The 17,577-nt window shown below is 47.6% G+C and overlaps 1 pseudogene; it reads right to left on the bottom strand.

Moving 5' to 3' along the window:
* Positions 1-1,342, bottom strand: LOC147328722 (uncharacterized; annotated as a pseudogene).
* Between the last annotated feature and the right edge of the window lie 16,235 nt (positions 1,343-17,577).

Below are 17,577 nucleotides of genomic sequence, written 5' to 3'. Positions count from 1 at the left end.
CTAACCCGGGCCCTCCAGCTGACGAGGCAGGAGGCTGGATGGGCTCCTCGGGCCCTCCAGCTGAAACAGGAAACAAAGGCCGGAGCGGTCCGTCGGACCCTCCAGCGGAGACACGAGATGAAGGCTGGACGGGCCCCTTGGACCCTCCAGCAGAAGCCATCACAAAGCCAGCAGGCATGGAGTCCTCTGGCAGACACGAAGGCAATGGGTGCTGTACTGAGCACTGGCCCTGCTCAGACAGCACAGACACGGAGTTGGTCTCTGAGGGCTGCTCAATCTTCAGGGGTCCAGAATCAGCTGGGGACCGAGACCTAGCCTCTGGGGAAGCCCTGGAGTGCAGAACGGTGCCTGAAGCAGCTAAAGCGCGAGAAACTCCCTGACTGGACCTTAAATTTTCTCCCTGCATGGAGTGAATGAGTGGAACCGGTAATGCTGGAGCCAGAGCTACGGGTAGCGGGGGCACTGGAGCTACTGGGGCCTGCGCTACAGGCGGCACTGGAGCTACTGGGGCCTGCGCTACAGGCGGCACTGGAGCTACTGGGGCCTGCGCTACAGGCGGCACTGGAGCTACTGGGGCCTGCACTACAGGCGGCACTGGAGACTGAACTGAAGGAGGCACCGGAGACTGAACTGAGGGTGGCACCGGAGACCGAACTGAGGGTGGCACCGGAGACCGAACTGAGGGTGGCACCGGAGACCGAACTGAAGGTGGCACCGGAGACCGAACTGAAGGTGGCACCGGAGACCGAACTGAAGGTGGCACCGGAGACTGAGCTGAGAGGAGCACTGGCTGCGGGGGAGCTAACTGAGCTGAGAATGGCTGCGGGGGAGCTAACTGAGCTGAGAATGGCTGCGGGGGAGCTAACTGAGCTGCCGGTAGCTGCACAGGCGATAAGCAGCTCGCGTTGACATCCGCCACACAAAACACAGCCCCTGAATGAACAGTCAAAAAGTCTGGAAAAGACACAGAGTCCTCACTCACCACAGCCGGGGAATTAGAAGTCCGAACATCCGGCTGTGGGGTGGCGCGCCGGCGGCGCGATCTGCGTTTCCTCCCCGCAGACAGCTCCGACGGGCCGGGCAAGATCACATCCGGCGAGTCGGGCAGCGAGGCAGGAGCGGCTGAGAGAAGGTGGGGTGTGTGCCGGAGAAAAGCCTGCACGGTCGGAGGAAGTGAAGTTAGAAGCCATGGAAGGCCGGAAAAGAGCCGTTGTAGCCGACTTTCCACGGCGCGGCGAAGCTCCTCTGGAGGGTCCTCAAGCCACAGCCCGAGGAGAGTCTCCACGTTATATGTAACGTCATCCCGGAGCTCCTCGGACGGATTTACTGCCGCTGGGTCCATGGTGGCTGGTTCGTACTGTCACGGATTGCCGGGGCAAGCCGTGTGGAATTGTAGAAAGGGACCAAAAAGGCGGCAGCTCTGGTGCAGGTGAGTGTTTATTCACAGAGGTGGGTAAGTACAAACAACGGTGGCGACAAAACATGAAACTGGAAACCTAAACTGGGTAAACTAATAAGACAAACCAGAAACGAGGATGCAGGGAGGTTCGGAGAAATACATACGGGAAGACGCAGGGAGACCGAGGGGAAACAACACAGACGAACCAGCAATTACTATGACAGAAGACACAACTTAAATACACTCAGAGAACACAGGGAGATTACATACAGGTGGGAACACAGCTGGGAGTGATCACGTGACGAGAGTAGGGAGACAAACTGAAACACTCACATAAGACGCAGACCTTCACAATAAAACAGGAAACACATACACGCAATGACATAACACACCAACTTAACACAGACTGGGGGACACAGAACATAGGAACATGAACCATGAAACAGAAGAGTATAAACACCCAAGGTAACCAAAACCACAGAATACTAATAAACTAAACAAACACGGAGTCGCATACTCCGGATCATAACAATATCAGTCCGGACCATCACGCCGAACGAAGCTTATGACCTTCAAAAGACCAAGTGCCAACTCATCATAAGCACAATTGCAAGATGTATCTGAAACTTATTAATTTTGTCTAATTAATTCAGTTCATTTCAATGATTAATGCTTAAACATGGAAATAATGATCTATGCTTCTCACTGATTCTCTACAAAAGTCCGGAAACTTCTCGGGCCACTATTAGCTTAAGCTTTACCATTCCTAAGTTATTAAAGACACAAATGAAGTTATAAAAATGTTCAAATAATCCTTGTTTGATGTTAAAGCTCAACTTCCCCCCCTTATTTGACACATTCCCATGTGTCAAATCAACGGAGCTAGAACATTAAAAGAAAAGGTTAGGCAGCTACAAGGTTTCCCAGATTGATAAGTTGATCTGCGTGTGATGTTCTGACTCAGGTATTTAATATTTTAATAAATGTCGTTTAATCAACTGCCACTATTTAAAACTTAGCTTAAAGACATAATTGAATAAAAATCACAAAGAATAACATGATATCAATGTTATGTAAGTGCGTGCGGCCCTCTATGCTCGAAGCCTTTTCCCTCAATAGATCAGTCAGACATTCGCGCTGACTGTAGCTTTTAACCCTCATTAACTTGAGCACAACTCTACAATGAGCAACAAGTTGCAATATGTATAAAAATGAGCATGGTTACACCTGCAAAGAAAGATTATACGATTATCCTAACACTTGTAAATAGAAGATTAATCTGAGGTTATAACAATCACTGGAACACAAATGTTAGTATAATATCAAAAACTTCAATAAATGATGATCAATGCAATGCTTGTTGCATGATTCTCATGCAATAATAATCCTCATGTTAAAATAACAATAAAACACCCCCTTTCGTCCCGTTTAACTTGACAGATAAACGTTCATAGATGGCTCTCTTAAATTTGACTTTCCCCTGGTTTTTCCTTCACTGACCACAGCAGGGGAAACTCTGCTATGAGTCAGCCATGAATGCAACTCACCTAATTCATCACTGAGCCCCACCGTCACTGGCGTCTGACAGGGTGGCGCTGCATACTCTTCCTTTAATATGTCTATTTTCAACCTGTTGATTAGAGTGCTTAAACCTGAAGTCGACTACGTCCACAACAAGTCAATACAGCTGTAAATGTGGCCAATTATCAATCTATTACCAATCAATATCAACAGATAGCTTTTATTTTATGAATGCTTTCAGTCAACCACTCACCCAGAGGATCTCCAATCCCAGAAAATTCCTTCTCCTCATTTAATGAGTCTGTCCTCCTTCCATGGCCTGGTAACTGGTCCATCCAGAGCCACATGATCTCAAAATATACATACAACAAGCCAAACCACACCTTGGTCACACCAACCCTTTTCCGCCCTGTAGATGTTCAACGCCATCTTAGTCTGGACTGTCAAAGGTGACTTTAACGCTGACTGTTCCGACAATCCATTTTATAACGTTTCCTGGTCAGATTTTGCGAATCTCTGCACCAGGGTTTTAATCGTTTTGCCATTTTCATTAGTTTTTATTTTTATTTAGTTTCCACTCCAGATTTTCAATTTTTACCAGTTGTAATTAGTTTTTACCAATTCTTTGCTAGTTTAGTCTAGTTTTTATTTTCTGAAAATCCTTAGTTTTCAGCTTAGTTTAGATTAGTGCCAGTTATAGTTTTAGTTTTGTTTTGCAAAAATTAAGTGTCACCAAATCCCAGCTCCATTATATCAATCATGCTCTTATGCTTATCCTTGGGTATTAAGATTATTAACTCTTGCTGCACCAGGTGTTCCTAATTTTGGTTCAAGTTAATTGATAACCTTTTAAAGGCGATTGTTTCACACATTTATTTAGATGTCCCAGTCCTTTTGTCTCGGGATGCATCACGCTGCCTTATCTGGGGTTAGCTGCTTTCTGGGGATGCGGGTTGGGTGGGGGAGCTCTTCAAGGATGAGCTCTTCAAGATAAGCTAGGTTAGCCTTCTTGTGTGAGCTTTTCAAGTGCACTTCAAGGTTTGTGGGATTTTTAGTTTTACAAATGTCCCTCATAACCCCCTGATGACCCAGTAATTCATTTTTGCGCACTGTAGTACACATTTCGTTTTTGCTTATAGCTCTCATACTCTACTTGCCACTCCTCTAAGTCCTGATGTTTCTTAGAGAGGACAACAGTACCTTTAACCTTATATCACATGCGTGGGGGTATGGCCTTGCCAATTGTTTTTTCCCACCTTTTCAAAATGGCTGGCGTACCCACCAGCACATTTTATGGAAGAAAGAAAGGTAAGCATGATATTTACAATTAAAATGTTTTTTTAAAATCAGATTTTGATTAATTTTCAAAAATAAACATCTAGTAAATAATTTGAGGGGTCTTTAAGAATTAGGCTTATTGAGTTTCACAGAGAACATGACTAATTTATTAATGTGTACTCTAGTGCATGTCGGGACTTTGTACTTATATTTATTTCACTTTTTCCTAGTAGACAACTCTTTAACGAAGGCAGAGAGAATTCTTAACAGAATAATTGAGCGAAATTCAAACATAGATTTTTCAGAAGATGAGAGTCATGTGAGCCAGATAGGAGAGGGTGAGAACCCAGGAGGAGCCACACAAAGATTATCAAGATGCAGTGGCAGATGTAATAGAGAAAGACACAGGGCCACCTGAAATCTGTCGTCCTAGCTGGTCCGAAACCGATATGTAGGAGAATCTGGAATTTTTGATTTTAAGTTAAAAAATAAAATATGGGTAAAGTGCAGAAATGTTTTCCAGTAAAGTAAAAATAAGAGTCGCATTTATAAATGAATCCATGACGCCTAATTGTTTCTACAAGATCACGTCGTTGTTAAAAGTTATCAGTGATCTCAATGTGCGAAAAGAACTCCCCGTATCTGGAGTTCAAGCTCCTCTTGGCTGAGAAACCTGGGACAAACATGTGAACAAGACCTGAATAATACCAGTAATGAAAAGTTCTCTCCGAAAACCAAGAAAAGGAGACCCCAATCAGATGAGAGTGTAGCAAAATATGGTTCACTCCACTTGCCTGAGATGATTTACAGTCCAAGGCATTTCAGTTGTAGAATAATTAGGTGCAACAGTAAAACATATGTGAGATGTGGGAAGTGCCAAATGTTCCTTTGTGTCTCCCAATAAAAAATCACAATGCTTCCTCAGATATCATAAATGAATTGGCTTTTGTGAAATAGAAAGCCCAGTGCAATCACTGATCTACATTTTTTGATATTATTATATAAATACGTTTTAATCTCCTGCTTACAAAAATTTCAGTGGAGCATTTAATTTTCTTAAATAGCTCTTGAATGTTGTTAGTTTCACAGTCGTGATCAATGAACTCCCCTTGTGCACTGTAGTGCACCTGTTGTAAAATTTAAATAAAATTAGTTTAAAACAATTTTGTTTTTGTAATGTGTTTTTTTTACCGTCCCAACACTTGATTTATCTTAAAAAGAAAAAAGAAAAAGAAAAACTGAAACTACTTTTCCTTTTTTCTTCTTCCTTCCTCCCTGGGTCTCAAGAGGACATTGTGTCTCTTTCCACTACCAGATTCTTGCTATATCTAAAAAACAGTCATATTCAAAGTAATCCTAAATTGGACTCTGGCGCTTTCTCCCAACTTTTCCTGACATGATTCTGCGCGTGGATGGAGCAGCGACACAGACGACTCGACTTACGTACTGCCTTGACTTGACTATTGCAGGGCACGCACACATCAATGATACTAAACACATTTTGCTATAAATCCAGTTGATTTTAGTTAGTTTTGTGAACCTTCATTACAGTTTTAGTTAGTTTTCCTCTCTTTTTTTGATTTTATTTCCGTTAACGCAAATGTTTTTCCACTTCTAGTTTTCGTTATTTCATTTGTTGTCTTTAATAATAATAACCTTGCTCCGCACACTGGAATAAACATAATCAACATGATCAACATTTCACTGTCTGTTACTGCTCCCGAACTCCGCTCTCCGCCTCCAGTTCCTGTAACCAGGGCAGCGCGGGCCCAGCTCTCCCTTGCACCCGTATCAGCTCCTCGGGTGAGGGTGGCTGAGGTCCAGCTGGTTCCTGCTTCTGTCCCCAGCCTGGCAGAGGCTCCGTTCATCCCGGCACCCGTACCTGTTCCTCGGGTGGGGTTGATGGACACCCTGCCTTTGCCTGCTCCTGTTCCGGTTCCCCGGGTGAGGTCAGCCGTGACCCTGCCGACTCCTGCACCCGTCTCAGTTCCTCGGGTGGGAGCGACAGAGGTCCAGCTAGCTCCTGCACCTACACCGGCCCCCAGGGTAAAGGCAGCCAGAGCCCAGCTCGTCCCTGCACCCGTATCTGTTTCTCGGGTGGGGATGGCTGGTGTTCGGCCAGGCCTAGCACCTGTTCCTGTTCCCAGAAGGAGAGCAACCCAGAGTCAGACACCTGCTCAACCACAAACGCAACTACCACTTCAACTGGCTTTACTATCCATAACACAGTCTGTAGCTCAGTTGTTTACGCAGTTTCTTGTTTTGTCACCAGTCCAGGCTTTAGCACAGTTAGCAGCTCCATCTCCTGTTCAGTCATCGGTTCCACTACCTGCTGTTTCGCCATCACTGTGACATGCACCCCTGTCTTTAGCGCAGCCATCAGCTCCACAGTCTGCTCAGTCATCCGCTCCGTTACCGCCTCAGTCCTTTGCCTCATTGCCTGTTAGTTTGTCAGCTCAGTTATTGTCTCTGTCACCAGCTCAGTGCTTAGCCCAGCAACCCGTTCAGTCACTGCCCACCTCAGCTGGAAGCCTTTGTGAGCCTTCTTCGCCAGCTGAGGATTACGCGGTGCTGACACACTTTAAACTGACTGTTTGCCCTACACAGCCCCAGCCGTTGCATCCTAAGCCGGCTGTGTGCCCTGTGCCGCTACAGTCAGCGCCCGCGGTGCCAGAGGTCCCCGCACCCGCTGGCTCTGCATCCGTCTCCGCTGGGGGTTCAGGGGAACCTCTCCAGCCTCTCTTCGTCTCCGCTGGCGGCTCTGGTCAGCCCGGCCAGCACCTCCTCGTCTCCGCTGGCGGCTCTGGTCAGCCCGGCCAGCGCCTCCTTGTCTCCGCTGGCGGCTCTGGTCAGCCCGGCCAGCACCTCCTCGTCTCAGCTGGAGGGCCCGAGGGGCCCGTTCAGCCTCCTGTCTCCGCTGGAGGGTCCGAGGGGCCCGTTCAGCCTCCTGTCTCCGCTGGAGGGTCCGAGGGGCCCGTTCAGCCTCCTGTCCCCGCTGGTGGGCCCGAGGGGCCCGTTCAGCCTCAAGCCTATGCTGGAGGGCCCGGGGAGCCCGTCCAGGCACCATCTGCTTCTGCGTCGCCTGGTCCTGCTTCGGCCTGTGCTTCGCCCGGTCCAGCCTCGGCCTCTGCAGCGACGCCTGGTCCGGCCCCCGCATCGCCACAGTCTGGTCCTGCCTCGTCTGGTCCTGCCTCGTCTGGTCCTGTGCCCACCGGGCCTCGGCCAGTACGCCTGACACTGGAGAGCCGCCGCTGCCTTCCGCGCGGCCGGCCCCCTGAACTGCTCAGTCTCCTTCGCCGCCGCCGCTGCCTTCCGCGCGGTCGGCCCCCTGAACTGCTCAGTCTCCTCCTTCGCCGCCGCCGCTGCCTTCCGCGCGGTCGGCCCCCTGAACTGCTCCTTCGTCGCCGCCGTTGCCTTGCGCACGGCCGGCCTCCGGACCAGCTCTGTCACCTGTGCCACCCGCCTGGTCGGCCCCCCGACCATGTGACCCGTGAACTTTTGTGCCGGTGGGCTCTGGGTCGGCCCCCTGAACTTTATTTGGACTGTGGTCTTGTGCTCCTGTGTTTTCTGTTGTTCGTTTTTGTTTCCTGTTTTGGTCCCTCCGTCCTGGTCCCCCGCCTCCCGCCCTGGGTGGGGTGTTTTCTGTTTTGCTTGTGTTTTGGTTCCTGGGTTTGGGCTGTCGGGTGCCAGCCCTTGAGGGGGGGGGGTACTGTCATGATCCTGGGCCATGTTGGCCCAGTATTCTTAGTTCTCATGTGTTTAGTGCGCATGCGCCAACCAGCGTGCAGCCTGTTACAGTCGCTCCTGCTTTTCTCTTAGTTTAGCTCTTTCTTCTTACGTATTCTTTTTTTTTTCTGACTTGTATTTTCCTCCGTTTTCTATCTCTTACTCAATCATGTGGATTGAGAGAGTTTTTGTTCTTCTGGTGGCCGTGGAACTGTTACTTTTATCAAGGAACGGGACCGCGGCACATCTCCTACACGCACGGACTGTTTACTCCAGAGATCAGCTGATCGCCCTGATGCCGGCCGGCTGAAATTTGGAGGAAAACACATCGGGGATGCAGAGGTCAAGGACAGAAGAGAAGAAAAAAGGTGACGGTGAGACAGCGGAGGCTCGAAGCGAGGAGGAGGTTTAAACCGTGTCTGCCGTCTATCGTGATGGGAAATGTGCGATCGTTGGCAATTAAAATCGACGAGCTCTCAGCACTGGTACGGAGTCAGAGGGAATACCGAGAGTGTAGCCTGATGTGTTTCACCGAATCATGGCTGCACCAGGACATTCCCGATGAGAATGCTTCCGTGGAAGGCTTCCACACTGTTCGGGCGGACAGGGACAGCATCGCTAGCGGTAAGCGTAAAGGAGGTGGGCTTGCTGTTTTAGTTAACAACCGGTGGTGTAACCCTGCCAACATAACAATCAAAGAAAGGATTTGTTGCCCGGACACTGAACTGTGTGCTGTTGGACTCAGGCCGTATTATTTACCCAGGGAATTCTCTCACGTCATCTTGGTGGCTGTCTATGTTCCCCCCTCTGCTAACCCCACAGCTGCATGTGACACTATCCACTCTGCCATAGCTCGGCTACAGACTCAGCACCCGAGTGCCTTTATTGTGATCTCGGGTGACTTCAACCATGTATCACTGGACAATACACTACCAACATTCAAACAATATGTGGACTGTCCCACCAGGGGAGAGAAAACTTTAGACTTACTGTATGCTAACGTCAAGGATGCATACAGCTCCTCCTCCCTCCCCCCACTTGGTAGGTCAGATCATAACCTGAATCACCTCACCCCCCGCTATGTGCCAATTGTGAGGAGGGAACCTGTGACCACCAGGACTGTTAGGAGGTGGTCAGAGGAGGCAATAGCGGAACTACAGGGCTGTTTCGAGGTGACCGACTGGGAAACACTCTGTGAGCCTCACGCCGAGGACATCAATGGGCTTACTGAGTGTATCACAGGCTACATAACTTTCTGCACCGACTCCATTGTTCCAGCTCAGACTGTTCATTGTTACCCAAATAACAAGCCGTGGGTGACTAAGGACATCAAAGCCCTCCTCAACAACAAGAAGAGGGCTTTCAGAGGGGGCAACAAAGAGGAGGTGAGGAAGATCCAGGTGTTACTAAAGGACAAGATCAGAGAGGCTAAGGACAATTACAGGAGGAAGCTGGAGTGGAAACTCCAGCAGAACAGCATGAGAGAGGTGTGGAGGGGCATGAAGACCATCACTGGATTCAGGCCAAACAACAGCAGGGGAGCTGAGGGAGGTGAGAATAGAGCCGACGAGTTGAATCTGTTTTTCAATAGATTCGACACCACAGTGTCTGCTCCCACCCCCACAACCTCACCTGCAGTCAGCCTGGAATCCAGAGCCACACCACTGTGCCAGCCTCTCTCTTCACATGTTGCCTCCTGTGAGATTCCTGACACCCCTCCCCCACCCATCACCTTCACTCAATACCAGGTTGAGATGCAAATGAGGAGACTTCACTCAGGCAAGTCTGCTGGACCAGACGGAGTGAGTCCCCTTGTCCTCAAGACCTGTGCCCCCCAGCTGTGTGGAGTCTTTCATAAACTGTTTATGCTGAGTCTGAGTCTGCAGAGGGTCCCGGTGATGTGGAAGACATCATGCCTCGTCCCTGTACCAAAGACGCCTCGTCCCAGTGGCCCCCAGGATTACAGGCCCGTGGCACTGACCTCCCACATCATGAAGACCCTGGAAAGGCTCATCCTGGACCAGCTGCGACCCATAGTAAGACCACATCTGGATCCCCTTCAGTTCGCTTATCAGCCTCGTCTCGGAACAGAGGACGCCATCATCTACCTGCTCAATCGTGTCTACACCCATCTGGACCAGCCGGCGAGCACTGTGAGGGTCATGTTTTTTGACTTTTCCAGTGCTTTCAACACCATCAGGCCGACCCTCCTGGGTGATAAGTTAGCAGCGATGCAGGTGGATGCTTCTCTGGTGTCCTGGATTGTTGATTACCTGACAGGAAGACCACAATATGTACGTCTCCCACAGTGTGTGTCTGACAAGGTGATTAGCAACACAGGGGCACCACAGGGGACTGTCCTCTCCCCCTTCCTCTTCACCCTCTACACCACAGACTTCAGCCACTGCACAGAGACCTGCCATCTTCAGAAGTTTCCTGATGACTCTGCGGTGGTTGGATGCATCAGCAGGGATGATGAGACAGAGTACCGGGCTGTGGTCGACTCCTTTGTCACGTGGTGTGAGCAGAATCATCTGCAGCTCAACGTGGCAAAGACCAAGGAACTGATCGTGGACTTCAGGAAGACCAGGAAACACTTGACCCCTGTTTCAATCCAGGGGGTCAGTGTTGACATTGTGGAGGACTATAAATACCTTGGAGTACACATTGACAATAAACCGGACTGGGCTAAAAACACCACAGCACTTTACAGGAAGGGCCAGAGTCGTCTCTATTTTTTGAGGCGACTGAGGTCCTTCAACATCTGCCAGAAAATGCTGAGGATTTTCTATGAGTCTGTTGTGGCCTTTGCGATCCTCTATGCTGTTGCATGCTGGGGGAGCAGGCTGAGGGTCGCAGATGCCAACAGACTTAATAAACTGATCCGTAAGGCCAGCAATGTTGTGGGGATGGAGCTGGACTCCCTCAAGGTGGTGTCGGAGAGGCGGATGCTGTCCAAGATAAAGACAATGTTGGATAACACCTCCCACCCACTCCATGACATGTTGGTCAGTCACAGGAGCTCGTTCAGTGAGAGACTGAGATTACCGAAAAGCACCACTGAACGACACAGGAAATCATTCCTGCCTGTGGCCATCTCCCTGTACAACGCATCCACTTAACACACTGTTTGCTGCTATAGCTACACATGTTTCTTTTCCAACTATTTATTTATAAGTATTTAAAGTATTTAAAGTATTTATATTTTGGGTAGTACAAGAGATTTATTAAATTATAAAACAATGCGTATTTTATATTTTTCTTTGTTTTTTTCATATATCAACTATTGTGTTGAAGTTTGGGGGAATACATATGAGAATACCATAAAACCTTTAAACCTATTACAGAAGAAAGTTATACGAATAATTCATAATGTTAAATATAGAGAACATACAAATAAATTATTTATAGAATCAAAATTATTAAAATTAGGAGATTTAGTGAAATTACGGACATTATTAATTATGTTTAAGGCTAAAAATAATATTTTGCCTTTTAAGTTACAAAGAGTATTTTTGATGTGTTCAAGGGGAGAAGAGAATAGAAGGAAATTTTATTTTAAACATCAGTTAGCCAGGACTACACAAAGATTAATGAGCACAACGGTTAGGGGTATAAGACTGTGGAATTCACTTCATTATAATTTAAAGAATTGTATAAATTTACAATGTTTTAAAAAGTGTTATATGTTTAAAACGATAACTCAGTATGAAGAAGGCGAATGAATGTGATGTTGGTTTGGGATTCGACCGGAGAGAAATGTCAATATTAGTTTGTTCCTGATTTTTGGTGCCCACCGGTGATATAAGTTCGATGGTAGATAGGGGGCAGGGTTTAATAAGAATATTTTCTTCTTCCTGCTCCTTTTCACACATGGTTGTTGTGTTTTGTTGACAGAAGATGTGGTTGTTTTGTTTGATTTGTAGTACCAAGTGTGAAATAAATAAAAATGAAATGAAATGAAATGAAATAAGTGACTTATGTATGTATATATATGTATATATTGTACTATTCTTAGTTAGCGTATTGTCTGTCTTGTCTTAATGTTGGTTTAAAATGGAGCACTGTAACAAAAAATAATTTCCCCCAGGGATCAATAAAGTATTCTGATTCTGATTCTTTGTATTCAGTTCCCTGTTTAGGCTCTGTTTCCTGAGTTGCCCTGTTGTGTTGTTCCCTGAGTGCTTTCCCTTTGTGACTCTCACCCCCTGTGTGCCCCTCTATGTATTCATGAGCCCTTGTCCCCTTTCGTGTGTTATTCCATGTTTTCCCCAGCCTGTTATGTCTGTGTTCTCCCCGTGCTCTCTCCTCCTGTCTGAACCTCTGTGTACTTCCTGTTTGACTCTGCCCGTCTCCCGTCAGTGTTATGTTCACCCCGCCCTGTCTCGTTATGGTTATCTGTTTCAGCTGTGTTCCCCGTGTGTTCCCACTTTCCTCGTTAACCCTCTGTGTATTTCTGTCTGCGTCTCCCTCTGTTCGGCGTCGCGTTCTCCCTCATGCTGTGTGTGATTCCCCCTGTGTTTCCTGGTGAACTTTATGTTATTTTTTCCCAGTTTAGTTTTCCTATTATCTTTTGTCAGCAATAAAGCTGCATTTTGAATTTATCCCTTGAGTCCGTGAGTTTTTGCGATTGGGTCCTCATCCTGCCTGCCACACAGCCGTATCATGACAGTTTGTAGGTGGGTTAATTTAACCTTTTATATGCTCGTGGGGGGCAGTTGGTCCAGGCCCGTAGCCACCTGTATCAACACACTAAGAGATTTATTTAATATCATTTTCATCACAATCTTACTCTGCCGACTGAAGTGCCGGTCTTAATCAAGCACAATTTGTCTCTTCTATATCAAAACCCAGCCAAACATCAAACATTCAGCATAGTCATTCAAAACCTTATTTGTAATATTATAATCAGCAAAATCAGCGTTTCAGTTACAGGCGTGTATCATTGTTTGCAAATAATAATTATAAAACTCAAAAACACACTAAACAGGAAGCAAAAATCCTCTAAAAATAGCTCGCAGCGCTGCAGTGCGCTGTCGTCACACACAGGGTCAGACAAAACTCAGGCAAGACTCTATTATTTTATATTACAAAGACATCTTATATTTACAACCACTGACAGGCCTGACAGATTCAGCACCTAACAAATTTCGACAAATTTAAAATAACGGGTCTCACCGAAGAAAGTCTAACTTTTTTGTAATCAATTAACCAGTATCTGTTTCCTCCAGAACAGCCTATGGCCTGATTTCTAAAGAACCTAAACAATTTCGACAAATTTTACCATAACGGGTCTAACCGAAGAAAGATAACTTTTTTGTAATCAATTAACCAGTATCTGTTTCCTCCAGAACAGCCTATGGCCTGATTTCTAAAATCCCTAACTCAATTTAACTGTGTCCAAAAAAGCACATCACACCGTTTCAAATGGTGAGGAGACTCTAACTCCTAGCTTAATTCCGGGATGCCCTGTACCCCACAGTTAAGCCAAACAGAACTATCCCTGTTCGCCGACAGGTCAAGGCCACGCGTCCATGGCCAGGAGGGAGCGTAACCTCCGGGCTATGTGCTTCTTAGCATCTTCCAGTGCCGTCCTATAATAATTTGTAACAATTTGAAACAACAGTCAACACCCTAAAACAAGAGTCTGACTAAGGCAAGTGCCACCTAGAGGTCAATGGAGCCAACCCTCACTTATAATCACTCAGGACCACACTTATAACCAATTTGGACTTTAACCAACAACATGACCAATTCCCTACCAAACTACTTGAGCCTTTAACTCAATTCCTTGGGACTCTAACCCAGCATTTCTTTCATACTTTTTCAACTTCATTAAATACTCTTAACCGACTTTTACTGCATAACACACACACGCGGGCTCCTAATCAAAATCAAAACAGACCCTCTGCCAGTAATTTCAGTGAGTAGACTTTAATTTAGTCATATCCAATTTGGCACACTTTGGAAATAATTCAACAGGTAGTGCCTTACCTTTAGATAAGCCGGCTTATGCCCACTCACGTCAGACCACTGGCTTGTGCCTGTCCGTTCGACAACCTCGGACCGTCCAAACCTTTAAATTCCACCCCAATACCACAGGACGAGCCCCCAAGATGTTATGGTTCAAAATATTGGGGATGGAGACAAGAGAAAAACCACAATAACAACACAATGAAGATGGCGCCGGTGAGGTCGGCTGCCGTCACGACTGCTCCGACCACTTTTTCTTTGTTTTTTAAGTTAGTTTTCAGCGTTTCTAAATCGGCAAAATCACCACCATTGGGTACATTAGGTATGACAGTGACACTCTTGTTTCTATTGGTATACAATGTACTCACAATTCGAAGTTTTTAACTCCGGATCTGAGCTGGCCGAGTGAGATCTCGAGGGAGAACAAAGGGAAGCGGCGGCGGCCTAGAGGGAAGCGAGCCGGCGTCAGGAACAGGCTGAGAGCTTGTGCACACCGCACACCTCTGCCTAGCATCCTGCTCGCCAACGTCCAGTCACTGGAGAACAAGCTTGACGACCTCAGGGCCAGGATAAAGTTCCAGAGAGACATTCGGGACTGCAATCTCCTCTGCTTCACCGAGACATGGCTGAACCCAGCGGTGCCGGACCACGCCATCCAGCCGGCCGAGTTCTTCTCGGTTCACCGCATGGACAGGACACGGGACTCGGGGAAGTCAAGGGGAGGCGGCGTGTGTTTAATGGTGAACAACAACTGGTGCAACAGTGCGAACGTTGTTCCTCTCACACGCTCCTGCACACCAAATCTGGAACTACTGTCCATCATGTGTCGTCCTTTTTATCTACCTCGGGAATTTACATCGGTCATTGTAAGTGCCGTTTATATTCCACCACAAGCGGACACGGTCACCGCCTTATGCGAGCTGCATGAGGCACTCACACAGCACCAGACACAACACCGGGACGCTGCGCTTATTGTGACGGGGGACTTTAATAGCGCCAACCTCAAACGCGCAGCGCCGAACTTTTATCAACACATCACCTGCCCCACCAGGGGTGAAAGGACACTGGACCACTGCTACACTACGGTCAAGGACGGCTACAAGGCACAATCCCGCCCCCCGTTTGGCAAATCTGATCATGCCGCCATCTTCCTCATGCCAAAATACAAACAAAGGCTGAAACAGGAAGTTCCGGTTCAGAGGAAGGTCGCGCGCTGGACGGATCAATCGGTGGCCGCGTTACAGGACGCACTCGATGACGCAGACTGGGGCATGTTCAGAAACAGCTCCGACGATGACGTCAACGTGTTTACGGAAGCGGTTGTGGGATTCATCGGGAAACTAGCGGATGATACCGTGGAGACAAAGACTATCACAACGTTTCCCAACCAGAAGCCGTGGGTGGATAAAACCATCCGCAACGCTCTGAGATCCCGCACCGCTGCCTACAACACGGGACTCACAACGGGGGACATGGACCCGTACAAAGCCGCGTCATATAACGTGCGGAGGGCGGTGAAAGAGGCGAAGCAGCGCTACGGGAGGAAACTAGAGTCACAACTCCAACAGAGTGACTCTAGGAGCCTGTGGCGGGGACTAAGGACAATAACGGACTATAAAGCACCAACAACCGGTATGACGAACGCGGCCGTGACTCTGGCAGACGAGCTGAACACTTTCTATGCTCGCTTCGAGGCTGCAGCTAAGGTCTCCAACAATGCTAGTGTTAGCGGCGCTAACGGCTGCAGACAGGAAGATACTGCCAGCACCGGAAACGTGCTCGTCATCTCCGAGCATGAAGTAAGGAGAGCCTTCAAGAGAGTGAACACCAGGAAAGCAGCAGGACCAGACGGCATCCCAGGTCATATCCTCAGAGACTGCGCATACCAGCTAGCTCCTGTGTTCACTGAGATATTCAACATCTCTTTATCTCAGTCGGTGATCCCCACATGCTTCAAAGAGTCCATCATTGTTCCTGTCCCGAAGAAACCCCACCCTGCTTCTCTCAATGACTATCGCCCTGTAGCCCTCACCTCAGTAGTGATGAAGTGCTTTGAACGCCTGGTCAGAGACTTCATCATTTCTTCACTACCAGACACACTGGACCCACTACAGTTCGCTTACCGTCCAAATCGTTCCACAGACGATGCCATCTCTCATCTCCTCCACACATCACTCACTCACTTGGACACTAGAAGGAGGAATTATGTTAAAATGCTCTTCATAGACTACAGCTCTGCATTTAACACCATAATTCCCTCCACACTCACCACCAAGCTGGAGCATCTGGGACTCAGCTCATCTATGTGTCAGTGGATCTCCAACTTCCTAACTGGCAGACCACAGGCAGTAAGGATGGGCGGACATGTCTCAGCCTCCACCACTCTCAGCACTGGAGCCCCCCAGGGGTGTGTTCTGAGCCCCCTGCTGTACTCTTTGTACACATATGACTGTGTGGCCACTACCAGCTCCACCACCATCATCAAGTTTGCTGACGACACCGTCGTGGTGGGCCTGATCTCTGATAACAACGAGACGGCCTACCTGAAGGAGATTAGGAATCTGGAGAACTGGTGCCAGAGGAACAACCTCCTTCTAAACGTCAGTAAGACAAAGGAGCTGATAGTGGACTTCAGCACTAAGCAGGAGAGGAACTACCAGACCCCCGTCATCAACGAGTGCTCAGTGGAGAGAGTGGACAGCTTCAAATACCTCGGAGTTCACATCACGCAGGACCTGTCATGGTCCTGTCACATCAACACCGTGGTGAAAAAGGCCCGACAGCATCTCTACCACCTCAGACGCTTGAGAGACTTCCAACTGCCCTCCAAGGTGCTCAGGAACTTTTACTCGTGCACCATAGAGAGCATCCTGACGGGAAACATCTCAACCTGGTTCGGGAACAGCACCATGCAGGACAGACGAGCTCTACAGAGGGTTGTGCGGTCAGCTGAGCGCACCATCCGCTCCGAGCTCCCTGACCTGCACTCAATCTACAGCAGGCGGTGCTGGACCAAGGCCAGGAAGATCGTGAAGGACCTCAGCCATCCCAACAACAGACTGTTCTCTCTGCTGAGGTCAGGAAAGCGATTCCGCTCCCTGAAGACCAACACAGAGAGACTGAGGAGGAGCTTCTTCCCGCAGGCGATACGGTCTCTCAATCACACCACCACACAGTACTGACCCACACATATGGTTCTTACACACACACTGGACTTTCTGGACATTGTTTTTGCACAACACTGGTCACTATATTCTTCATTTCCGGTTAATACTTGTACAGCTGCTGTTATTGTGTATATATTTATTTATATTTAGATTTCTTCATACATTCTTATATAGTTCTATATTGTGTATTTTGTTGTACAGTTATTTTATTTTCAACTTTAATTTATATATTTTATCCTATTCTCCCAGTTAAATTTACCCTTCATTCTAATTTGTGTTGTACAGTTATTTCATTTTTAACCTTAATTTATATTTTATTCCTTCCTAGTTAAATTTACCCTTTTTAATTTTTCATATTTATTTCCTATCTTATTCATAGCCTTTTCCTTTTTTGTTTTCTTTAGGTCACGAGCAGTTGTCCAAGCATTTCACTACATATCGTACTGTGTATGACTGTGTACGTGACAAATAAAATTTGAATTTGAATTTGAATTTGGTCCGGCCGGGTCAAGT

This window comes from Aulonocara sp. 'chitande type north' Nkhata Bay, linkage group LG6 (assembly GCF_057382095.1).
Source record: "Aulonocara sp. 'chitande type north' Nkhata Bay isolate Kocher_YH1m ecotype deep benthic linkage group LG6, A_spYH_male_GT1.1, whole genome shotgun sequence".
Taxonomy (NCBI): domain Eukaryota; kingdom Metazoa; phylum Chordata; class Actinopteri; order Cichliformes; family Cichlidae; genus Aulonocara; species Aulonocara sp. 'chitande type north' Nkhata Bay.
This window is presented reverse-complemented; position numbering and strand designations above follow the sequence as displayed.